The sequence below is a fragment of the Chionomys nivalis genome, chromosome 13, assembly GCF_950005125.1.
Source record: "Chionomys nivalis chromosome 13, mChiNiv1.1, whole genome shotgun sequence".
In the NCBI taxonomy this organism is placed as follows: Eukaryota; Metazoa; Chordata; class Mammalia; order Rodentia; family Cricetidae; genus Chionomys; species Chionomys nivalis.
Genome location: NC_080098.1, coordinates 40,620,971 through 40,644,305, shown reverse-complemented (window position 1 = coordinate 40,644,305; position 23,335 = coordinate 40,620,971). Strand labels below are relative to the sequence as shown.

General features: G+C 43.8%; 1 protein-coding gene across 4 annotated transcripts in view; it reads right to left on the bottom strand.

Annotated features, from left to right (window-relative positions):
* Positions 1-23,335, bottom strand: part of Elmo1 (engulfment and cell motility 1) — a 522,491-nt gene that overhangs the window by 291,982 nt on the left and 207,174 nt on the right. The window lies entirely within an intron of this gene.

Sequence of the window (23,335 nt, the reverse complement as noted above, 5' to 3'; positions counted from 1 at the left end):
CTGGGTGGATGACACCTGGACAGACACTAGTACATGTTCCATTTTTAACAGAGATCAGACCTCTACTCTTGCCTGTTGCTTTACAAAACAAAAAGGGGGAACTGTAGTGAGCTGCGTGAAGCCACACCTGATGGCAATGTAGAGAGCTGCGTGGAGTTGCACCTGATGGTGCTGGCTCCCGCCCTCCGCGATCCCGAAAGCAAGTGCTCTCTGTGATAATCAACTCCTATGGCTAAAGCCTGACTTATGCTATTATCACGCAATGATTGTCAGCTGCTTGCATATGCGTGGACCTATGAGCAGTGCCCACCTGGCAATCCAGGATTGGTAGCCCAGGCCTACTTAAGGGCTGGGAGAGGTTTGCCCAGGGAGAGAGGAAAGGAGAGAGAGGAAAGAGAGATTTTACAATTGTCAAAAGGTCCTGAATAAAACTGCAGTGAGAAGAGCTCCGGTGGTCGCGTCATCCTTGCTGGACGAGGGGGGCCGCGACATATGTAGGGAAAATGTTGTATACATAATTAATAAATAAATCTTGAAAAAAAAATCAGTGGCGTTTACCAAGCTGCCCTCTCTGCGGCCATCCCATTTATTCCATGTCATTTGAACAGCCTGCCATTGCTGGAGATGACTTTGCCCTATACACATAGGTGGGGTCGCCTTTGAAGTTCTCCATACCAGCCAGGGGTTTTGACAGACATACACACCTAGTTAGTAAACAAGATGCCAGTTGATTTGAAAGTAAACTGAGACGTGTCCATGAAGATTTGTATCTAGGACACAGCACTGCATTCCACATAGAAGAAAAACGTTTATTACAGAGACGGGTATTGAACAAGGCAGCCAGAACAGAGGGAATTGGTTATTTTATCAGAGAAAAGAATACTATATACACGTTTTCATAAAGTACTAAATGTTTTAAATGTGTGTGATAACATGTAAGATACACTTCCTTCCTCTCCTCCGCCCCATCCCTTACAAACAAAGGATAAAGCAACTTTGCTGTTTGGTTTATCCAAACTGAATGAGACTCACATGAGTGAACTAGGGAGAGGCTTGGCGTTAGCCTGCTGTCTGCTCTCATCTCTGCTCAGAGGCCCAGGGAGTGTGTGCAAAACTATGCGAAGATGCTGCCATCTAGTGGCAGCAGCAGGTAATAAGCTCCACAAGGAAGGTCCCTCTCCAAGCACACCTACCTAAGACATCCCTGCCATTTGATCATAAACACACACCAAAAACGTTAGTCCCTTTCTCTCCCTGGGGCTAGTGTTCCACGGGGAGCCATACCTTTGCTGGTCTTCCTTTTGTCACATAAACCTTACAGAATGTCAGGAGGGGTGGACACGTGGTAGTCATTTACCATGCAAGACCTAAGATGCTCGTGGTTCAGTGGCTGGAGGCTGACACAGCAGAGCGATCAAGAGTCAACAGATACACTACAATATGTGTAGTAATTTTTCAGGGAAGAAAGTTTAGGGATGAATATCACAAGAATCGTCCTGAAGGATGAACTCAGTAATTGAGATTGTTGAGGAAAATTTTTAACACAAAAGTAGGGATCGGTGAGAAAAGGCAGGTCTGTTTATAATGGCCGATATGTTCACTTTTGGGGATGATTATATACAACCTGATTGCTAAAATAGTAAATATTCCTCCATCATAGTAAATAATGTGGCAGGAATTAATATGATTTCTCAAAAATCTCCCTTAAAGCATTAGCAATACAGATGTGAGAATTAGGGAGAGAAAGTCAGAAGGGGAACAGTGGTGGAGAGATCGAAGCTTTGCTCCTTTGTTCAGCCCACACTCGGCTCTGCAGGGAAGAGGGCAGAAACACCCGAGGCTGAACTACTCTCAGGGCCTCGCAGCAGCAAAAGCCAAGGACAGACACGGAACCTGCTCTCCAAAGGCATGACACACTAGCTGCACAAAGTAGAGGGTCACACCAAAGACAGGAGCCGGGTCCTCCTCTGCAGCCTAGTTCAAGTCTCTCCCTTCACTGCACACACCGCCAATCTGGCTTCCTCAAGGCTACTGAGGACGAGGTCTACCAGATGAACCAAACTGCCCTGTCTGCTTCTACTTCATAGGTGCAAGCGGAAAGAGCAGGAGGGAAGACCTCACGCTTGTCCTCATGTGGGTCAAAAGTTTACATTTACAGATTCATCACCTACTGGGGAATTTTGGAAACTAGACTTTTTATTTCTTGAGTTTCCACTTGGCTGCTTCCCACTGTTTCTGTTTCTCTCCTGCGACTCCTCATTTCCCTGCTAAGACTTTCACTCATGCAAACATGCCTGTTTTCCCTGTGGGGTTACTTCACAGGCAGACTTCCATCCTCCGCACGTCAGTCTCAGCACCTGGCTCATCATGGGGTTGGACGTGCCTGGTTTCTTTGGTCTTTGCTCCTCATGTGCCAGAGAGTTCTGGAACACTCTGCAGATGTTGTCAGTGTCCAGCTGTGGAGATCCTGAATTCTGTTTGTTTTCTCTGATGAGCAACGCTTTCCCTAGTTTGGCGGATAATTTCTGGTCTGTGCTCAAAATGAAAACTGTCTCTGGGGCTGCTGCCTTGTCTCAATTGAGATCTCTCGTCTATGGCTAGATGCTCTGAGTCTGCCTGTGTCAATGGTGTGGGTTGATGGGGTTTCGGTAGGATTTGAACCAAGCCTTCAAAGGCAGTGAGGAAAATACAGACACGTGCACTGTGACAGTATTTAAACAGGTACACACACTTAAAAGTAGGCAACTGTCTGAAGGAGCATGGCTTGTGATGTGTGGAACAAGGCTACTTTAAGGATTATCGATTACATGAAAAGATACAAAATAAACTGCAATAGAAAAGTAATTCTTAATTCAAGGTGCACAAAAAGCCGACAGCAGAAATGTGTCACATGACCTTAGAAATCAGAATCTCTCTCTCCCTCCCTCCCCCTTTTTCCTCCCTCATCATCATTTAGACCCCTCCAACCTCCAACTACGCTGGGACTAAACCCAGCGTTGTGCTCTTGCTAAGCAAGCATTCTACTCCTGAACAAAATCTGCAAACTCCAGACTTATTTTCTGGAAAGGATGGAAATACTAACATAAATACTTTTTCTTGAATACTGGAAGATGCTTCTGCATCCCTGAATGGGTCCACAGGACACATGAGAAGACATTCACCTGTACTCTGAACCAAAAGAAAAAAATGGTCTCCATAACATGTGCAATCATTCAAGGAAGATACAGTGATGGCAGACGGTTGCTCTCAGAGGCTACACACTTATACATCAGTGGTCACTCTAAAAGCTGGTCTTTGGTGACTACATGGAATAAGAGTGTCTCTTAGTTAAGTGGTAATCTCCTAGATAGATGAAGAATGTGGAGGAACTCTAGACTCTTCAACAAATTGATCCTAAAATGTAAAAATAAAGCAAATAGCAGGAAGTTTCTGCAGAATGAATCAAGTATGGTTTTAGCATGTTATTTGATCATTTCTAGTCTGATCATTATGATACATGTCACAAGTCACAAGGCTGAGTAACGGGACACAACTGCTTAGATTTTATGAATCAAATAGAATTCAAGCCTCTCGAAAAGCATGGAGCTTTTTATGTGGTCAGACCACCTTGCATCATTTCACAACCATACCAACAGTCGTCTACCTGGGGATTTACTTTTATCCTTTACCTATGCAACAAGGAACGATGATATTCACCAGAGGAGCAGAAAAGATCAATAGGCTAATATTTATAAACTTAAATTCCGGTGATAAAATGTCTGCAGGAGCATAAAGCAAACATTATGCTAACCACAGGCTATTGGTTGTAAAGAACAACAGCGCTCAGAGAGACACCTTGCATTTGCTTGGTTGCACAGACATTGAGCTCAGATGGACATTACAGAATCACAATAATGATTCAGTCATGAGTTCTTAGACCAACGTAAGAGAAAAGCCTGAATATGGTTTCTGCAGGAGGGGGAAAAGAGACATACACAGCCAAACACGTATAACTGCCTGTCTGATAAAGCTAAGCCCACAGCACAAAAGTTATCTGTTCTAGCTCCTCTCTTGGAAAATATATGGTTTATTTTCATTTGGTTTAAAATACATAATACAATTATATCACAGTGGAATTATAGTCATTTCAGTAATCATGAAGAATATCTGAAAATACAAATCTAACTTGTTTTTTCCACGCACCGTGCCCCCTTGTCTGCGCTCTGTACTCTATTACCCAGTTCATGAGCTTAGGGCAAGGGGCTAGAGGTTAAAATACACAGACACACACAGACAGAGAGACAGCGACATGGGTCATCCTTGAATTCCCCAAGAATGCCCCTTTATTGTGTTCAGGGGCAGATTATATAGAGATAGCCATGCCCCAGCCAAACCCACCAGAAACCACTCTCCTGCCATCAGGAACTCCTGAAGGTCTCGTGCTCAGAGCAGCTGTAGGCACTCAGATCAGGGAATTACAGGAAATTCACGATCTGGGGGTCTCACTGCTCCCAACAGTTTTGAGAGGTGCATGCGTGTGTGTGTGTGTCTTTCTCTGTGTGTATGTGTGTTTAATGTGCAAAGGAAAGTGGTTGGCTTCTCTCTAAGTCATTTCAGTTATCTAGAGTTTTGAGTCGTCCACAATGAAAACCTCTTTTGGAAATAGAACAATTTCAATAGCAAATACAAATTCCAGTAATTAGGGCTGGGCAGATCACTCAACGGTTAAAAGTGCCTGTTGCCCTTATGAAGGGCTAGGGTTCAGTTCACAGCACCCACATGGGAGGGGCTCACAGAGGCATGTAGCTTCAGTCAAGAAAATCTAGTGTCCTCTTCTGGCCTCTGCAGGCACCAGCACCCATGTACTTTAAACACATACACACACACACACACATATACACACACACACACACACAATTAGAGCTTTTTAAAGGAAATATCAAAATAGTTAATTGAAAACACAAATACAAAATACTTAAAACAATGACTAAAAATCTACCTTGTACTAATCTTTGTCAAAATTTTCTTGTATCAAGAAAAAATTTTAAATTAAGAAGTACAAACAATAATTTAAATTTAAGAGTTTCACAAGCATTCTCACATTTTTGACTGACGCCTATGATTGCCTAAGAAAATAATCTTAAATGTGGACAAAAGTTACTCAGAAATGTTTACAGAATCCTGTGAAATATAAAGATGCCCCCCCCCATGCACACAGGTATGGAAGAATCCATCCCTAAAGCATGGGCCAACATTGTTATGAAATGCTATCTATGAAATTACCTAACTTTATTGATAACATATGAACATTTGTGGTGCAGTTCTGGAAACTATGTGGTAAGACAAAACTACAGAGTTGGCACCCTGTGGTCTGAGGCAAGAAAAAGACCTGAAAAGCAAACAGACAAACACACAGTTCTGCCAGGCATAGTGGCACATGCCTTGATTCTCAGAACTCAGGACGAGTGAGGCGAGGGGATCACTGTTAGTTCTAAGCCAGCAAGGCAAAATAACGAGACCCTGTCTCAAACAAACAACAAAAGCCCCACAACAACAACAAAAACAAATCCCACAACTCAGTGGAAGCAAGTGAAGGAAAGGTGTGGGTCTTGTGCCCGGCTCACTTGGTGAAGGTGGGGTTTTCCCTGAGCGTTTGTTTTGCTTTCTCATAATTTCCTCTCCAAGCCTCCCCTGTAGGGACATCATCATATTGATCCCCAAAATAAATGTTAAAAAATGTAAAGAAAACATTCATGGGCTAAACACACAACAAAAGAAAGCTGCACATGTGAGTCACATGACATGACTTTGTGAGGGATCTGAAAACCTTTTCAAAATACAACAGTGTTCACTGGGCTGGTAACACCCTGTGATTCCCCAGTGCCTTGGCTGCCTCTGCTTCCATCTCTGGGATGAAAGCAAAGAATAAATCTGAGAAAAGAGACTCAGAGAGGATAAGCCCCTGTGCTAGGTAGAACCTACAATGCCAATTCCGCACAGCAATGCTTATCCAAACAGCTCTGGCCGTGTGTGCTTGGCCCAGGCTAGACCTTATTTCTTCTCTCATGAGAGGAAGGGGGTGGGAGAAGAGACGACACTATTACATAATTAGGGATGCAGAGAGGAGAGAGGGAGGCACTGACTGCAGAGATAAAGGGAGCATCCGAATGACAGTACCAGGAGTCCCCTCTCAGGGTAGCTCCCTGCAGGGCCAGGATCTCCAGTGTGGCTCCTTAGTAACAAGGAGCTTTATGCAGCAAACTTACTCATCCTTGGGACTGAAAATAATCGAGCACCATATATAGGGCTGAGTCACCAGGAAACTAAAAATAGGACAGCGCCAATGGCTTTTTATAGACGACTATCAATTCTGTCCCTAATTCTTACAACAAATTAGTTTCAGGACATTCCATTTCCAGTTTTCTCCTATAATGTTCCCTATGTCTGGTACAGAGATACATGAATGATCACACAACCTTAAAAGGCAGACACAAATACATGACCACACCGAAACACGAGTCTAGTACACACACTCTGAGACTCTACCCTGAGCATTCAATCTAACTGTCTTACATGTAAACACAGGAACGATATGAGAACTTCAGGTGTACACAGGAAGGGGATGGAAAGGACATATGTGTGCAATCACGAGACAGGAAGGACATGTGTGCACTGAAGGACATATGTGAAGAGGACATGTGTGCACAGGAGGGAGACGGAGAGGACATTGACAAAAGCTCCCAATTTTTCTGTGAAAGTGGCAAACCTGTAGTCTTTTTTTCCCTTTTTTTCCAATGTATACTAAATTTTTCATAACAAAACTATAGAGCAACTATAACAAAAATAAATCTTTTCATTAAAGGTGTTCAGCCATCTAGAAACCGTTCATATTTCCAGCTGATTCATACCAGATAGGCTCATGGCACATAGGCTCAGCCCTATGAACTTCTGAAACTCCTTTCTCTAAGGTCACCCGGGCATCCTCCTCTTGCTGGGTCTACTCCAAATGCCACAGCCCTCTCAGTTCCCATCTGCGTGCTTCTCTCTGTGGTATTCACAGCTCATGATCCACGCTTGGTCCTGTGGCAGCAGCTTCCTCATTAGCCTCGTCCGTGCCAACTATCTCCTCCGGTTCCTTTTTCCTCTACCTGAAGGCAGGTGCTTACACCCCCGTGCGGGTGGAGCTGGCCTCCTTTCTTGGCTGAATATAAACTCTAGCTTGGGCAAAAGTCTTAGTCAGGTTCTCTCTTCAGCTCATCCTCTACAAACCTGCATGCTCTCTGGCTCATGCTCTCATAAACAATTTTAGCAAGGTTTAAAGAAAAGCACCCAGGGCTGGAGAGATGGCTCAGAGGTTAAAAGCACTGTCTGCTCTTCCAAAGGTCCTGAGTTCAATTCCCAGCAACCACATGGTGGCTCACAACCATCTGTAATGAGGTCTGGTGCCCTCTTATGGCCTGCAGGCATACACGCAGACAGAATACTGTATACTTAATAAATAAAGAAATATTTTAAAAAGAAAAAACTGGAGCTGGAGAGATGGCTCAGAGGTTAAGAGCACTGGCTGCTCTTCCAGGGGTCATGAGTTCAATTTCCAGCAACCACATGGTGGTTTACAACCATCTACAATGGGATCTGGTGCCCTCTTCTGGCGTTCAGGCAAACATGCGGACAAAGCACTATATATATAATAAATAAAATAATTTTTTAAAAAAAGCACTCCAGACCCAATGTGTGGGGTTTATACCAGATATAGGATATTCTTTTTTCTTTTTCAATTGCAGCTATCTTTTTTTAGATAACAAAACACTGCCTAGATAGTGTTTCCTGAGTAAATGTGAAGACTCAAATATTACTCCGTCTTTGATGACTTTCTGGATACTGTCAAAGAAAAGGCCTGGAGTCATTCAGAGGTCTGCTGTCATAAACCACTTCAAATCGGGTGACACCAGGAACAGAGCTTTCTCTGCAGCAGATTAAGCCACTGAGAAATCCAACCCCAAGCTGCCAGCAGATTCTCTGCAACAAGGGCTCAAAAATGGCACCCTGAGTGCTGTCCCCGTAGCAAGGAAGGGGTTAATGGGCTCCCGCTGAGCTCCTACATAGGAGCAGGAATGGCTGCTATGAGAATTCAGCCTCTGTTTAGATCTGGGTTGTGGGAAGCACATTCAGACCAGAGATACTGATTTCCACAAAGGAAGAACTTGGCTCCTGGGTCAAAGCTACATGCCCTGGATATGGGAAGAGTCACCCTGTTTGCCGTCCATACAAGCTGCTCTATATCACACAGCCCGCCACCAACCCCGACATTCTGTACCTTCGCTTTCATATTTATCCTTTCCTTCCTGTTCCCACAGTCCCTATTCCTGATCTTCACCAACATCACCCCCAGGCTGTCCCAAGTTCCTACCATACTCTTCACACAACTATGAAATCCTCAGCTTTAGCCATAATAATCAAAAACGATTTCCTATTTTAAAATTTACCAAACTCCAAATGCTCCAGCAAATGTATTCCATGACCTGGATTAAAAGGAGCAGAAATAAAAAGATAATTCTATTCTTCAATTTTTTTTATCCTAGTTCATTACCCCTGCTCCCCCACTTCAACACAGCCTACTCACACCCATCATTGCTTTTACTAGAAAATTCCACGGATTCCACTAACATGGTATTCTTATTCCTTTTGTGAATGTTGAGGGCACTTTATAGTCTTTATTTTCCACAATATATATATTATATATTTCCATATATATAATATATATGACTCTACTTGAATGTATACACAAAGTAAACAACTGTTCTTTCTGAAATGAAAAATTAGTTCCTGATCTACCAATTCATTCGTTAATTTGTTCATTTAACATATACTCACCACATGACTATTGAAGTTTGGAACAATGCTAAGTGACAGGGATGCAAGGAGCTGAACTGGGAAGGGATGAGAGCTAGCGTGGCCCTCGCTACGCTCTCCTAGAGAAGCAATAGCAGGCCGAGAACTGTGGAGGAGAATGACATCAAGCAGAGGACATTGTATGTGGAGGCCCAGAGCGACTGCGTGGTCATCAGCTGAGTACCAGGGAGGCCTAGGCTTTCCCTAACTCACCTTTGAGACTGGAAGCTCACTGATTCAAAGTTTTAAATATCTTAAATGCTAATAACTAGGTATTTTTAAACAAACCAGATAATTTGGTTCTTACATTTAGAGCAGATTAAAAGCCCACTTGACCATATTCCATCCCATGATCTATAAAGGTAGCATACAGGTAACCAAGAGAGATGCACTCTCTTGGTGATCCGGACAGCTGGAACCCATAAAGCGCTCCTTAGCCTTTGACACCTGGTGTGGATTCTTACCCACAAGCAACCAACTAGAGATGGGTTTTCTACAAGGAGCTTCAGGGCTTGCTATGTTTTCCCCAGAAGAGAGTGAAGGATGAGCCCCGAGTTGTCTTCTCTGGGGTCTCACATGGCTATTCTCCCGACAGGCCTGCTCCCAAACGTGCTCTCTCTGGTGACCCTTGGGATGCAGAGCCTCACTGATTTCCACATGCCAGCCCTCCTGTTTCCTGAGCTCAGGAATAACAAGGAAGCAGCTGCCCTACCATACGGCAAAGCCTTTCGGTGGAGCTAAGAAGATCTTGGTGCATTACTTCTCAGGTAAACATAGACAGCCCTGCAGACTGATCCAGGGAACCAAAATCAAAATTCATAACTTCATTTTGTGTGAACAATGAGAGATGGGAAAAATAAAAACTAAACAAGACCAGCACTTGGGTTGTGGCTGAATAAAGGGTGATGCGCGGTTACGAACGGAATCTTCAAGACACTGTCTTTTCCCTTTATTTCACTGCTTTGTTTGGCTCCATAGAAGGGTGAACAAGAAATGGAAAAGGGTCTCTAAGTCAGGGAGAAGAGTGGGAAAAAGAAACCCAAAAAGAGAAGCAACGGACACAGCACTGAGAACAAGCGCTGACACTTACTGCTGTGACATTTAGAAAGGAAGGTCTCCTAGCACCTGCGGGAAGCAGGCTGAAGGCTGTTGAAACGACAAGCAAGTACTCCTCGACTTTGGACCCAACAGACCTGTGGCCTTGCTCCTACAGGTTCCATTTGAGAAGTGTCATAAATACCCCTCACGGAAAGACAAGAGGATTGGAGTTCATTCCTCATTGATGGTGATACTATGCACAACAATATAACCCCAGGGTAAAGCAAGCATTTGGTACTTTTTCAAGGACTCTAGAGGGCGTGGAGAGTGTCTTTCATATCCCCTTACAGTACCTGGGAGCCACAGAAAAGCCATACAATGATACACTGTTTTCATCTATCCTCTGCCTTGCCTCCATTGCAGTGTACACCTTTGGTTAAACATCAAGAGTGAAAACAGCGTCTTGTATGTCCTCATCCAGCTGAACACTGAGGCTCTTCAAGGGGGACTGCAAACTTATGAAACTGGAAAGTCATGATTTGTTCCTATCTACATCAGATGTCTATGCCTTGTGTTTCAGATGAACTGAGATATTGTCACAGGATCCCTACAGCTCCCGAAATGCTGCCACTCCCAGGGCAGGAGATGCAACTTTAGTGATATAAAATCAGTAAACCTCCCACAGACTACCCAAAGACCTACATACAGCAGGCTAACTACTTGGGGAATGCAATCATTTAAAGAGTAAGGGCAAGGGTAGCAAGGTCAAATATACATCCCTCGTCCTTATCAGTACATTGTCCCAAGCGCCATCTCAGAATAGCCATTCAAATGTTAGCATGTTAGCACACGGAAAATTCCCCCCATACTCCACTCTCTTCTTCATAATGAATCGCAACAAAACAGAGAGTGAACCAAGGTGCCTGCATGGGGACAGCTCTTATATAACCATATGATTCTCAAATTGGTTCTGTCCCTCCCCATTGGAAAGGTTTTTGAACATCTTCCTACACATCCAAAATGCCATCTCCCGAATTAGAATCCCACGCCATGGAGCCAGCTCCCAGCTCCAGCTTCCTTACAGACACGAAACAGATGTGTCCAAGTGAATATGGCCAGTAAGTTCACATCACACAGAATCCAGAGTGAGGAGGGACACTGGCAAGTGGTGAGCGCTTGGCAAACAGGAACAATATAAAGTGTATTGTAACCACGCAGTGTCCCAAGACAGGGCCAGAAACAAGAGGCATGTTCAGCTCACGTTGGACTCTTCAAAGTGGTCAGAATCAACATCAGTGGAAAGCTGATGGCTCAGTTATGAGACTCTAATCTGGTCATTTCATGAGTTCTTACCTGTCGCCCCCCCCCCAAAAAAATACCCAGCACCGTGCTCTGGGATGCCCTCATATAATTCTCCAGAACCCAAATACTACTTAGGTACCTGCGGCAAAGGGTAAGCGAAAGAGGAACTTTATCTTATGAGCCAGAATCTCTTAAAGGCTCATCGTAAGTTAGACTCTAGCCGTGCACAGTGGCCCTAGTACCATTCATCCTAGGACTTAGGTGTCCCCAACAGGGTACTGTGGCAGTTGGGTGTGGTGGTGCATGCCTGTACACCTGTAATCGTGGCACTTGGTAGGTGAGACATGACTGTGAACTTAAGGTTAGCCGGGACCACATAACAAGACGTTTTCTCCAAGACCAAAAATCTATCATGGATAGAGTCATTTTATGTTGTATGAAGCAATACGCCATGGTTTTGAGTCTTTCCTGTTTTTATAAACCCTGCCTCCACGAGAGCAGATGCTCTAGTAGGTTGGGTCTATAGATGCATGCCTAGTGATGTGCCTAATGCCAGATCCTCACTGGAAAACAAAAATTCCTTCACTATGAAACATTTATGCTAAGTGGTCAAAAATGTGCTATTCTATAAAGATTCTTAGGAAAATTCCCTAGAATTCATGGATTAGGGGATGTGTTGTCCCCGGCACTGGGTCTGGTGTTGAAGCCTCCTATTTTCACTCCCTAACTCACTTGGCTACGGTCAGATAAAGAATCACTCCAGTCATGCAGCAGGGCCAGCACAGGCGCCAGTTCATCTCAACCATCAGCTACAGAGAGCAACAGCAATAGAAAGACTGTGACAGGGTCAGGGCTTCACTCAGTAGGTGCCTGCTGAACAAGCCTGCGGACATGAGGCGATCACCAGTTCCCACATAAAAAGTGGATGGGCTTGTGGTCAGCTCAGCTTAGGCTCCTGTGCTGGGGACACAGGGAAAGAGGATCCCTGGGGCTCACCGGTCAGCCAGCGTAGTCTAATTAGTGAGTCTCAGATACCATTGGGGGACCCTAACTCAGGGAACAGGATGGACAGCTCCTGGCCGTTACACTGAAAGGCTAGCCTATGGCCACCACATGCATGCACACACACACGGCGTGCATGAAAATCTGCTTAGGGTGATGCAGGTTCTGGTGTCTGTTAACTCATTATTCTCCATTACAAGCCTAAGCAGAAAAGGCTACTGTAGCCTCCTTGCCAATGCGCTATTAAAAGGTTAACTAAACTGTGCATGGTGGATCAGCAACTAAGAAGCAATGGAACAGAGATGCCAAACCTGGAGTCTGGTGCCACAGACTGTGCGGCTCGTACAAACATAATGCACACCTGTCTGCAGTAAAACTGGATTTCTCCCAAGAACACCACTAGCCCCTCCTATTTCCTTGTTTTCACCCCCCATTCACCATCCCTTCATTCTCTGGATGGTGCCTTTTTGGCTCCAGAGTTCTGTTTGCAAAGAAACACTGCCAGGGTTGTATTAAACAAGAGGTGAAAAATGGATCTGCTCATGTTTGCCTTCCTTCACAACCGTATCATAAGGGAGAGTCGTATAGATTTAAAGCTAAAAATGCAAGAAGAAGACTCCAGGCTTGGAAAATTCCTCCTGAACCTTTTAGAAATACATACATCGCAGGTTAAATACCCCTCAAGAACAAGGGTTGCTCTTTCTCATCCTTGGAGTTTCCCATTACCTGAGTTTGTTCTGGAGCGCCACCTAGTGGCCAAAAATCACATCAACTCAATAGGGAGAAAACCTTCCATTCTAAGGCCTAGAGCAGCGGGTCCTAAATAGAAGAAGCTGGGAAATCAGAAGTAGAATAAACCTGTTTCCTCTTCCCACTTTCAATAACCACCCCTGACAAACTTAGTCTAGAGCCAAAATTAACTAAAAAAGTTAAAAGCTACAGGAAGAATTAAACTCAGATATTGTCATGGTAACGAATTCACTGCTTTTACTAGTTTCCTTCAAAATGCTTCCTTTAAAATAATCAAAGCATTTTAATAGTACAATTATCCACGTGTTCTCTTTCCATACAGTAACAACTGCAGATTGCTGGTGGCCCTGAAATGGGATTATTCCACATTGCAACTATTGTTCCATTCCCCTTGCTGCGTCAATAAGCAGGAGTAACATATCGCGCCCATAAAAATCACCAAATGGACAGAAATGCAATAGCAGCACATGTCTGCAACCAAAGGAGACATGGGGCTGATCCTTGACCTCAGAGAGTGACAATCTGGGCCATTATGTTCCGGGGCAGTGGGACAGCAAAGCTGGATCAGGGAAGAAGAGATCCGCAAGTTGTGAGTGGCTTTGGGTGTCTCTGCACCCTGGGATATAGATAATGGTGCCCTGTGGTAGAATCGGTCGGCTAGACCGCAAGCACCAGTAGGTGGCGCTCTCGGCAGAGCCTGCTAGTGTTGCACCTGTTCAGTTCCACCGTGAGGAGCGAGGTTGATGATCTGGGTTTCCTGGGTTCTGGAGAACAGCTTTCCACTGTCACTTTCTTCTGCCGCTTTGTCAACTAGAACTTCAGACAACCGTGGTCTCTGCACGTGAAACTAAACGTGAAGCCAGGGTAAGCCATGTCCTATGTTATCTAGCCAAAGCCAAGCGAGAAAGACCACAGGACGAAACCCAGCCCATACAGCTTAAAGGAAATTGTTGAAGCCTGATTGTCAAAAGGCGCTACTTAGACAAGAAATGCCGCCAGAGTCAGGCCCACGATTCCAGACCACTGCTCAGCCTCCCAGCATGCTGGCTCACTTCGACTCATGCGCCACTCCTGACCTATCAGTGGCACTGCTGCCACATGGTTTAGGGGAGGGCATTTTAAAACCTCAAAATATATTCTTCGTGTTGTTTAGCCAATATTGGTTTGGATTTCCATTTCAAGTGCATTTGGCAACATTTCCATGTTAAGACAGAACGACAAAATAAAACTAGGTGCACTATGCCACATTTAGAAACTTTCAAGGCAGCAGAAAGAGAAGTGATCAAAAATGAGACCCCAGAAATGAAGGTGATAGATTATAAAACTCAGGTCCCAGGTGCAGCGGGCAAATTCCACTTCACAGGGAGGACGGAAAGATATCTTAGAATGCTGTTAGTCCCTTCCAGGGCACCAATGCAGGCTTGTTGGCTCCAAGCCCCCTGACTTGGTGCTACACCCGCTAACTCTGCAAGCTCTCAAGCAATGCACCAGAAACGCAGCAGCCAGAGCTGGCAGGGTGGAAGCTGACGGCTGTGGCTTGCACCACCTAGTGGCTATTTCTGCTCTGCCTTTATTAGTGATTAAACTAGCCGGGGGTTTTGTTGTTGTTCTTTTATTGGTCTGTTTGGTTTTGATATAATAATTTTGATCATGTTTCCCCCCTCTCCTAAACTTCGTGAGGCCCTCTCCCCCACTTCTCTAGCCACTAAAATTCATGTTCTGGGTTTAATTCCATGTTGCCTCAATTTGAACCAATATTGTGTCGGAGGCCATAGGTGACAACGAGTGTTCAGATGTCAACCCACAGAAAAATGATTCTCTGATAAAAAATAATTCCAGTTAGGCAAGGTTTGCAGGACCACTAACTCAGGAAATTGTGGCTCCTGAGTAATTTTACATGGGCAAAACCATCTACGGTGTCTCCTCAATACCTATACTGTACTGTGTCATCTCAGGTGATGTGTATATATAATCTACCGGTTCCATCTCAATCTTATGGATACATATATCCGTAGATGGTCAGGAAAATGACTTCTCATTAAGCTACTGAGATTTTGATATATAAAAATACTAGTATATGCTTCATAACTAGATCTATTGTCCCACGAGGACTGTAAGACACGTAAAAGCCCACTTTGTTCCTTAAACTCAAACTAACATAAAAAAATTTCTCTGCAGTCTAAGACAAACTACACACCTATTAGCTCATATTTACCTCAGAACAAGTTCAAACCACACTAAATGTTCAAACTAGACTGAATGTTTCTATACACAGATAATAAGTTAAAAAACTTCACAGATTACTCAAGGACAAAGTCACAGATGTCTGACCAAGGTTATTAACACAAAGCAACCTAAGAGACTATGCCAATTCTTTGCTTACTAAAGTTTGGCTGGTAAAGACCTGACTCTCTGTGCAGGTCTGTCTGCTTCTTGTATAACGGGGCACTGTGCCCCCGGCCACTGGTCACAGTCTTACACCCGAAACCTTAAAATCTTGGGTTGCATGGTAAATTACTCTGCCCCTTATTGTTTATTCAAAAAATATACTATAACCTTCAAGGACAGCTTTGTAACATTTTCTATTATTGCAAAAAGCCTCCTGTAAAACAGATACATACTTATGTAACAAAACTTTAAAAATTAAAAACATAAAAATTATAACTTAAAATTAAAATTATAAAGTTAAAATTAAAACTATAACAAAAATAGACAAAAAATTTAAGAACACATGACTCAAACAATCCATATGTAAATTTATTCCATACCCCTCAAATAAAAAACTTTAAGTTCAGTTTTGTTGTGCAATAGACTTTCTCCTGAAACCCCAGATGTAGCCTTGAGAGCTGGTCCAGAGATATAATAATATTGTACCTAGGAATTATTAGAGCTAATGCTTGACACCAACATGTCTGATGGGAAGAGACAGTGCACGATCAGAGTGAAGAAGCATCAAGGATGTTGAGAAAGGTGGTAACTGTTTCCCAAGAACCAGGCCCACAGTATCTGTGAGTTCACAAGCACCGTGTACAAAGCTGGGAATGCTGCTGTAGGCCTTCAATCCCAACATGCCAGAGGCAGACATAAGTACAAGAGATAAGATCTCTATGAGTTCAAGGTTATCCTGGTCTACACAGCAAGTTTCAAACTAGGCAAGGCTACATAGTTAAACCCTGTCTAAAACAAGAAAGAGAACAAAAGGAAATACAAAAAAAAAAAAAAAAACCATAGGAATCACACACTACGTTTCTGAAAATCCCTTTGTCTACACCCCCATGAGTTCCCTGGATAGGAAGGACTAGATGGAGCCTGTATCCTCACAAATACTAGTCAGGATTTCCTCGTCAAGAACCCAGAGACCTCCAGGATTCTACAGACCTAAATGTACAGAATTTTAAGAAGTATGATGAGCCTAAAAAAATTTATTGTCCTTCAGCTTTTATGATCTATTATTTAGGGGTACATATGTATCTAAGATATAAGCCACAGTGATTTCTTGGAAAATTAGGAAACAACCTTCCTCAAGACCCAGCAATACCACTTTTGGGTATATATCCAAAGGTTGCTCAATCATACCACAAGGACATGTGCTCAACTATGTTCACAGCAGCATTGTTTTTCATAGTCAGAACCTGGAAACAACCTAAATGCCCCTCAACCAAAGAATGGATAAGGAAAATGTGGTACATTTACACAATGGAGTACTACACAGCAGAAAAAAATAACATTTTGGAATCACCTTCTATTTAGCTTCTCTAGGATATCATACTATAGGCTCAATGTCCTTTATGGCTAGAATCCACTTATGAGTGAGTACATACCATATTCATCTTTTTGGGTCTGGGTTACCTCACTCAGTAAAGTGTCCTGAGGTCCAAATGAGGAGCAGAAGGAGGAAGAACATGAGCAAGGAAGTTAGGACTGCGAGGGGTGCGCCCACCCACTGAGACGGTGGGACTGATCTGATGGGAGCTCATCAAGGCCAGCTGGATGATGGAGCATGTGATCAAACCGGACTCCCTGAACATGGCTGACAATGAGGGCTGACTGAGAAGCCAAAAACAATGGCACTGGGTTTTGATCCTACTGCATGTAATGACTTTGTGGGAGCCTAGTCTGTTTGGATGCTCACCTTCCTAGTCCTGGATGGAGGGGGGAGGACCTTGGACTTCCCACAGGGCAGGGAACCCTGCTCTTTGGACTGGAGAGGGAGGGGAAGGGGGATGGGTGGAGCGGGAGGGAAATGGGAGGAGGTGGAAATTTTTAATTAAATAATAAAAAGAAAATGAGAAAAGACTATTTTTAAAAAATTAATCTCATTCCTTCTCACTGTAACTCCTTGTGTCCTTTTGTTAACTGAGATTTAACACACACACACACACACACAAAACAACATTTTGAAATTTGCAGGCAAATGGATGGAGCTAAAAAAACCATCATATTGAGTGAGGTAACCCAGACCCAGAAAGACAATTATCATATGTACTCACTCATAAGTGGTTTTTAAACATAAAGCAAAGAAAACCAGCCTAAAAATCACAATCTCAGAGAACCTAGACAACGAGGACCCTAAGAGAGACATACATAGATCTAATCTACATGGGAAGTAAAAAAAAAAACCAGATCCCCTGAGTAAATTGGGAGCATGGGGACCTTGGGAAAGGGTCAAAGAGGAGGGGAGAGGCAGAGAAAGATGTAGAGCTCAATAAAAATCAATTAAAAAAAAAAGATACAGGCCACAGGACTGACTAATAATACCACCCAGTTATCCCATTGTTCTGGAGAGAAATTGGCTCCATCTTCAGCAAAGCTGGTTCTACGCTGTTCTTTCTATAAACTCCTTCATGCAAAAAGGAGACAAACACCACAAAAGTGAGAGCAATGTCACAGCCCAAGTTCCCTGACCTGCAATGGCTTAGTCACTCTTCTTAGTGCTGTCCTTGTATTAGAAGAGACCAAGGCACATTGGCAGTGAGCAAACCTGCTCAAACCCTGGTGGCACCACGCTAAATCAGCAGACTGGCTGCTACGGGCTGAGCTCTCGGCCTGCAACAGTTTTAGAGTAAACCCATCCAGGCGCATGGACGTGATATTAGGTTAGCAGCAAAGCACTTCCCAAGGCATTTTCTGTTTCAAAACACACGAATCAATCCACTGTAAGGTACAGTGTCCTCCCCACTCCACCTTCATGTACTTTCCAAGATCACGAGGTGTATACAAAAACCCTATAACTCAGGAAGGGGCTTGCTCTCCACTTTCCACGGACGAGACCCTCTAGGACACTCCTCTCTGGCTACACGAGGATAACAACCAAGTACATCAGATTCTCCTCATCAGAAGCACGAGTGATGTTTTTCAATTAAACATGTGTGTGTGCACAGCACAGCCATGGAGGTCTGAGGACAACCGGCAGGACTCACTCCTCTTCTCGTGGGTCTCAGGGCTCCTATCCAGGTCTTCAGGCTTGGCAACAAGCACCTTTATCAACTGAGCAATGCCACCTTCTCAGTGATGCTTTAACACGTCACGGCAAGCTCTAACCTCACAACTGCACGGCTCCTGGGGCAGCACAGGCCTAGATTCAGGTGAGCCTCTGGTCATGAATTTATCTGCTGTTGATGTTAGCTCTGCAGTACTGCAGCAGCCCCGTCTGAGTGCACTTCTACTTAAAGACACCTTATTTAATATTTATGGTTCATTTGCTTCATTCAGCATGCAGCCAACTGCATCGTAAATCCATGTCCAAAACACACATTCTGCATTTTCTCCACATAGCACATCAAAGCCTCCTTCTACCTAGGAACCGCAGGCAATTCAGTGCCACGATATTAACAACAGGGAGGGGAGAAAGTGAGCTGAGGCAGGCTGCAGAAAGCCTGCTTGCAGGGTGCAGGCTGACACCCGAGTCTGCTCAGTGTCAGGGGAGTTGCATCCAAACATGAGCCAAGCAGCTGCAGGCCAGCATGTATACGTCTGTGAATGACATTGAAAAGTATCTGGAATGTTCGTGTTGCAGTTACAATAAATTTGAACAAGTAGGAGAATTATTAAGGATGGAATCCAGGAGTAATGAGGCTTGACTGTGTAGTTCAAACCCTTTTTGAATATAAAAATCTTTATAATCTTTCCCTCACTCTTTTTCTTTCTATACAACATAAACGCTGGGCATGCGAACAGTCAGCAGTTTACCAAGCGCACAGTGCACTCTCACTGAGCCCAGGACAACCGAAAGTTTCCACATTTTCCTGCCCCCACATGTCACGGTGTCTCAGTGTCTCAGTCACTGGGCACCATTTCAAGAACAGCGCCCATAGCTTTCATAACTTCACAGTAGAAGCATCTAGATTCGCAGATTCTTTCCACGTGCTAACCATCACTCCACAACTGATTAAGTATCTGATAGTTTAGGATCATCAATTTATTGATAGAGATGGCTATTATAGCTTCCTTGGTTTTATTTCTGTATTTACTAATTAGCAGTTTGGAGGAACTGAGCCCAAGGCTTTTAAACAAGCTGATCAAATGCTCACGCATTAGACTATGACCAAGTATCTTATTTGAAGACTTCAAAGAGAGAGAAAAAGAGGATCTGACCTGTGTTACTACACAGTCTAAGTGTGTGTGGGGGGGGGGGTGAGAAAGGGTGTGAGCAACATGGATCCAGAGCCCGTGTTTAATCTCAGAGTGGCATTCTCATAGCAGGTCCATGTCATAGCAGCCTTGGGCAGTGTGGGGATTGGAATGCGACAGGACAGCAGCACGAACACAGTCCATGTCAGTTCCTGCCATCTACTCTCAGGAAGACATATCAAGATGACAGCAAGCCCTGCGCTTGTAATTATGTATAATCATATCTGTAAAACTGCATATTTCCCTCCTATCACTCAAGAAGACAGAGCGCCTCCTGAATATCTGGACATGAATATTCATTCCGAGGAAGTATATTCATATCAATGATTATCTTTTCTGAACAAAATGCTTTTATTTTATATGTGTGTACTCTGCATGTACACCTGCAGGACAGAAGAGGGCATCAGGTCCCATTACAGATGGTTGTGAGCCACCATGTGGGTGCTGGGACTTGAACTCAGGACCTCTTGAAGAGCAGCCAGTACTCTTAACCACTGAGCCACCGCTCCAGCCCACTGATTATCCTTTCTGCCTTCTTATTTTTTGATGGAAGTGGGTCTTGTATTTATCTGTTGCTTTCATTGGTTAATTAATAAAGAAAACTGCTTGGCCCTGATAGGACAGAAAATTAGATAGGCGGAGTAAACAGAACAGAATGCTGGGAGAAAAAAGCCGAGTCAGGCAGTCGCCATGATTCTCTCACTCCAGACAGACGCAGGTTAAGATCTTTCCTGGTAAGCCAGCTCGTGGTGCTACACAGAATATTAGAAATGGGTTAGATCAATATGTAAGAACTAGCCAATAAGAGGTTGGAACTAATGGGCCAGGTAGTGTTCAAAAGAATACAGTTTCCGTGTAATTATTTCAGGTATAAAGCTAGCCGTGCAGGCGGCCGGGTGCCAGGAACGTAGCCCGCCACTCTTATTACAACAATTTTTTTAAGATGACTACAAAAAAAGTTAAAGGAAATGTCTAGAAGTTCTCACGTTAAAGCAAATTAGAATGGTTGAAAGACAGAGTGTTTTATTTTCCAGTTTATTTTCTTAGTTGAGGCAACAGAATGGGGAGGCACCAAATAAATAAATAAGAAGAAGACGAAGAAGAATTTTAATCAATTATCTGCCCTGACTGACCGGGAAGCAGAAGGAAAGTCAAGCCAGAAAGAAACTCTTGACAGAGTCCTGATTAGGGCTACAACTGTCACCAAGTATTAAACCAGTTCCCCGTAGACTTTACAGGCAGCGAGGTGGTTTGTGCCCTGGTGGCTGTTCTACAGATGGCCTCATGGCGCCTCCATTTCAGTAAGAATGTCAGCAGCCGGCTTTTCCCACAGGGACCTGGCTCTTCCAAATCAGGAGTCATGACCACCTTAGAAGATCAAGCAGCTTTGTTTTAAAGCAAGATGTCTTTCTCTGTTGCTACAAACCATACAAGCCACATAGTAACCTTACATCAAGATTCTGGAATTTGGGACTATCTAGCGAGACCCTGTCTTTATACATATATTTCTAGAATTCTTTTTATTAGGAAGCCCTGTTCTTTGGGGATGCTGGGCCAAGGAGTGTGAAATCCATCTACCTCCTGCATCAAACAAACTGTCATACTTTAAAAAGATTGTCCTTTCTGCCTCGTTGGGGCAGCAGCCCCTTCTACGTTGGTACCAAGGTTGGTTTTAATGTCAACTTGTCATTAAATCATCGTTTTGGTAACTATCCTCAAAATCTACTTACAATCAAGATTTGTTCTTCATGCCATAATTTTTTTTAAAGCCGTGTAACTTGGTTGTGAATTTATTAGAACTACGTATAGCCCGGGAAGAGTATTTTACTTGATAAGTCTATGTGAGGAAGGAGACCTCCAAATTAACACAGAGAATAAATGATTTTCTGACTTCAAGATAAACTGCACCCTTCTTCCTTAGGGTGCCACCAGAGACTTGATGCATTTTCCAAAGGAGATTTCTGAAAGTCCCTTCTATCAGTATTTGGTATTCTGTGATGGTTTCTGTTAGTCATTTTATTATTGCCTTGAAATATTTAATTCATTTCTCTTTGATGTGCTTCTTAGAAGATTAATTGTCCCCATTACTTCTCTCTAGAGGATTTCTCCTTGAGAACAGACACAGTCTTGCCTTTATTGAACTTATATATTGTTACTTGAGAACCAGGGAGGTTTCACCAGAATTTAAATAGGAAAACATGGGAGTTCCATCACCTTTACCAATTTGTTTTGCTATGGTATTTTCTAATTTTGAAAATGTCCTAAAAGCTAATCTTAAACTGCTTATATTCAAAAGCGTGTGGTTGATAGGAAATACTTTTACTGGTTCACCCTTCACCAAACTGCTTGATCAGAGCTAGTCATTGCTGAACGTAGTAAACGCTAATTGCAGGACAAATAACGCCTACTTCACAAAAAAAAAGGAAAGAAAAGAAAAAAATCAAATCATCTGGGGGTCTCGACACAACTATCCCAGCTGCCTTGACTGATACAGAAAGAATTCAACACAGGTCTGCTGAGATCATGAAGGGGAAAGTTGCCAACAAGTCTGCAGTAGTTCCGCAGAAGGGCCGCTAGGTGGCAGAACGAGCCTGTGAATCTGTTCCCAGGATTGTTTCTGCCAGGCCCGGGGTTCACCAGTGAAGCATCAGCATGTCAACATTGTTGGCTCCTTTTCAGCATAGCTCATTCCTCAACGGTCTTCCAATTTCTCAACCCTCTGATGCAAGGCCTTGGCCTCAGCCTGGGAGACACTTCTAGGGAGGTTTTTAAAATAAAAAATTCTTGGAAAAAAAATGAAGGAACGCAGCATTCTCTCTGGGATATTCTCTAGTGAAAGTCCGTCCCCCGTCCCGTCGCTCATCCCCCGCCCCCGTCCGTCCCCCACCCCCCTCGGGCAAAGAACTTTTTGAATTTTCATCGATACTGCCACATAAATTTGAGAGTCCTCAGAATCACATCAAATTGACTTTCGGTGAAAAAGCTCCACCCTTGCCCATCGCATACTCAAGAAACTGAACACGTACAAGACAGAAGGCCAAGAGCCACCTACACCTGAAAACGGAAGTGGGATTGGATTTACCAATAACGCTAGGGTAGACAGCACAACACAGGGAAAATCACTCATCCCTTGGCTCAGGATATAAATCCACAGGCTGGAAACACCATGATGACTCTTCCTGCCCCCACCCAGACACCCTGACTTCTCTCAGAGACACCCAGCATCCTGTTTTCTGCTCTCCTCTGGCCTCCTTACTGCAGTCTGGATCCAGCAGGACCTTGGGCAGATAAACAGGACACAGAGCAAACACTGTGTTGATAGCTGGTACATGATTCAAGAGAGATCCGTGCCAGGATGAGTTCCATGTGGCAATTTTGATGATTTGTGTATAAAATAGACCAGATGATCCTGCACTGCTTCCAAGTAAAATAGATGTGCCTTGCTCTCCCCACACAGAAGGAAACCTTGGAGGACAGAGGGGGAGAAGTGGGAGGGGGATGGGGTCCACCTTAAGGCAGAGGAGGAGAAGTGGGAGGCAGATGGGGTCCACCTTAACTGGGCTGCACCCCTGTGAAAGGACTAAGGCAAAGGTGAAGGAGGTGCCACCTATGGATGCCAAGACACAGGGAAGCCCGCCAGTCAATTCAATTCATCTAGAGATATGAGACGTGGAAGAAATATCGCCAGAAAACATTTTTAAGTAAGCTACAAAGTTGAATACGTTATCTTTAAACATTCTTA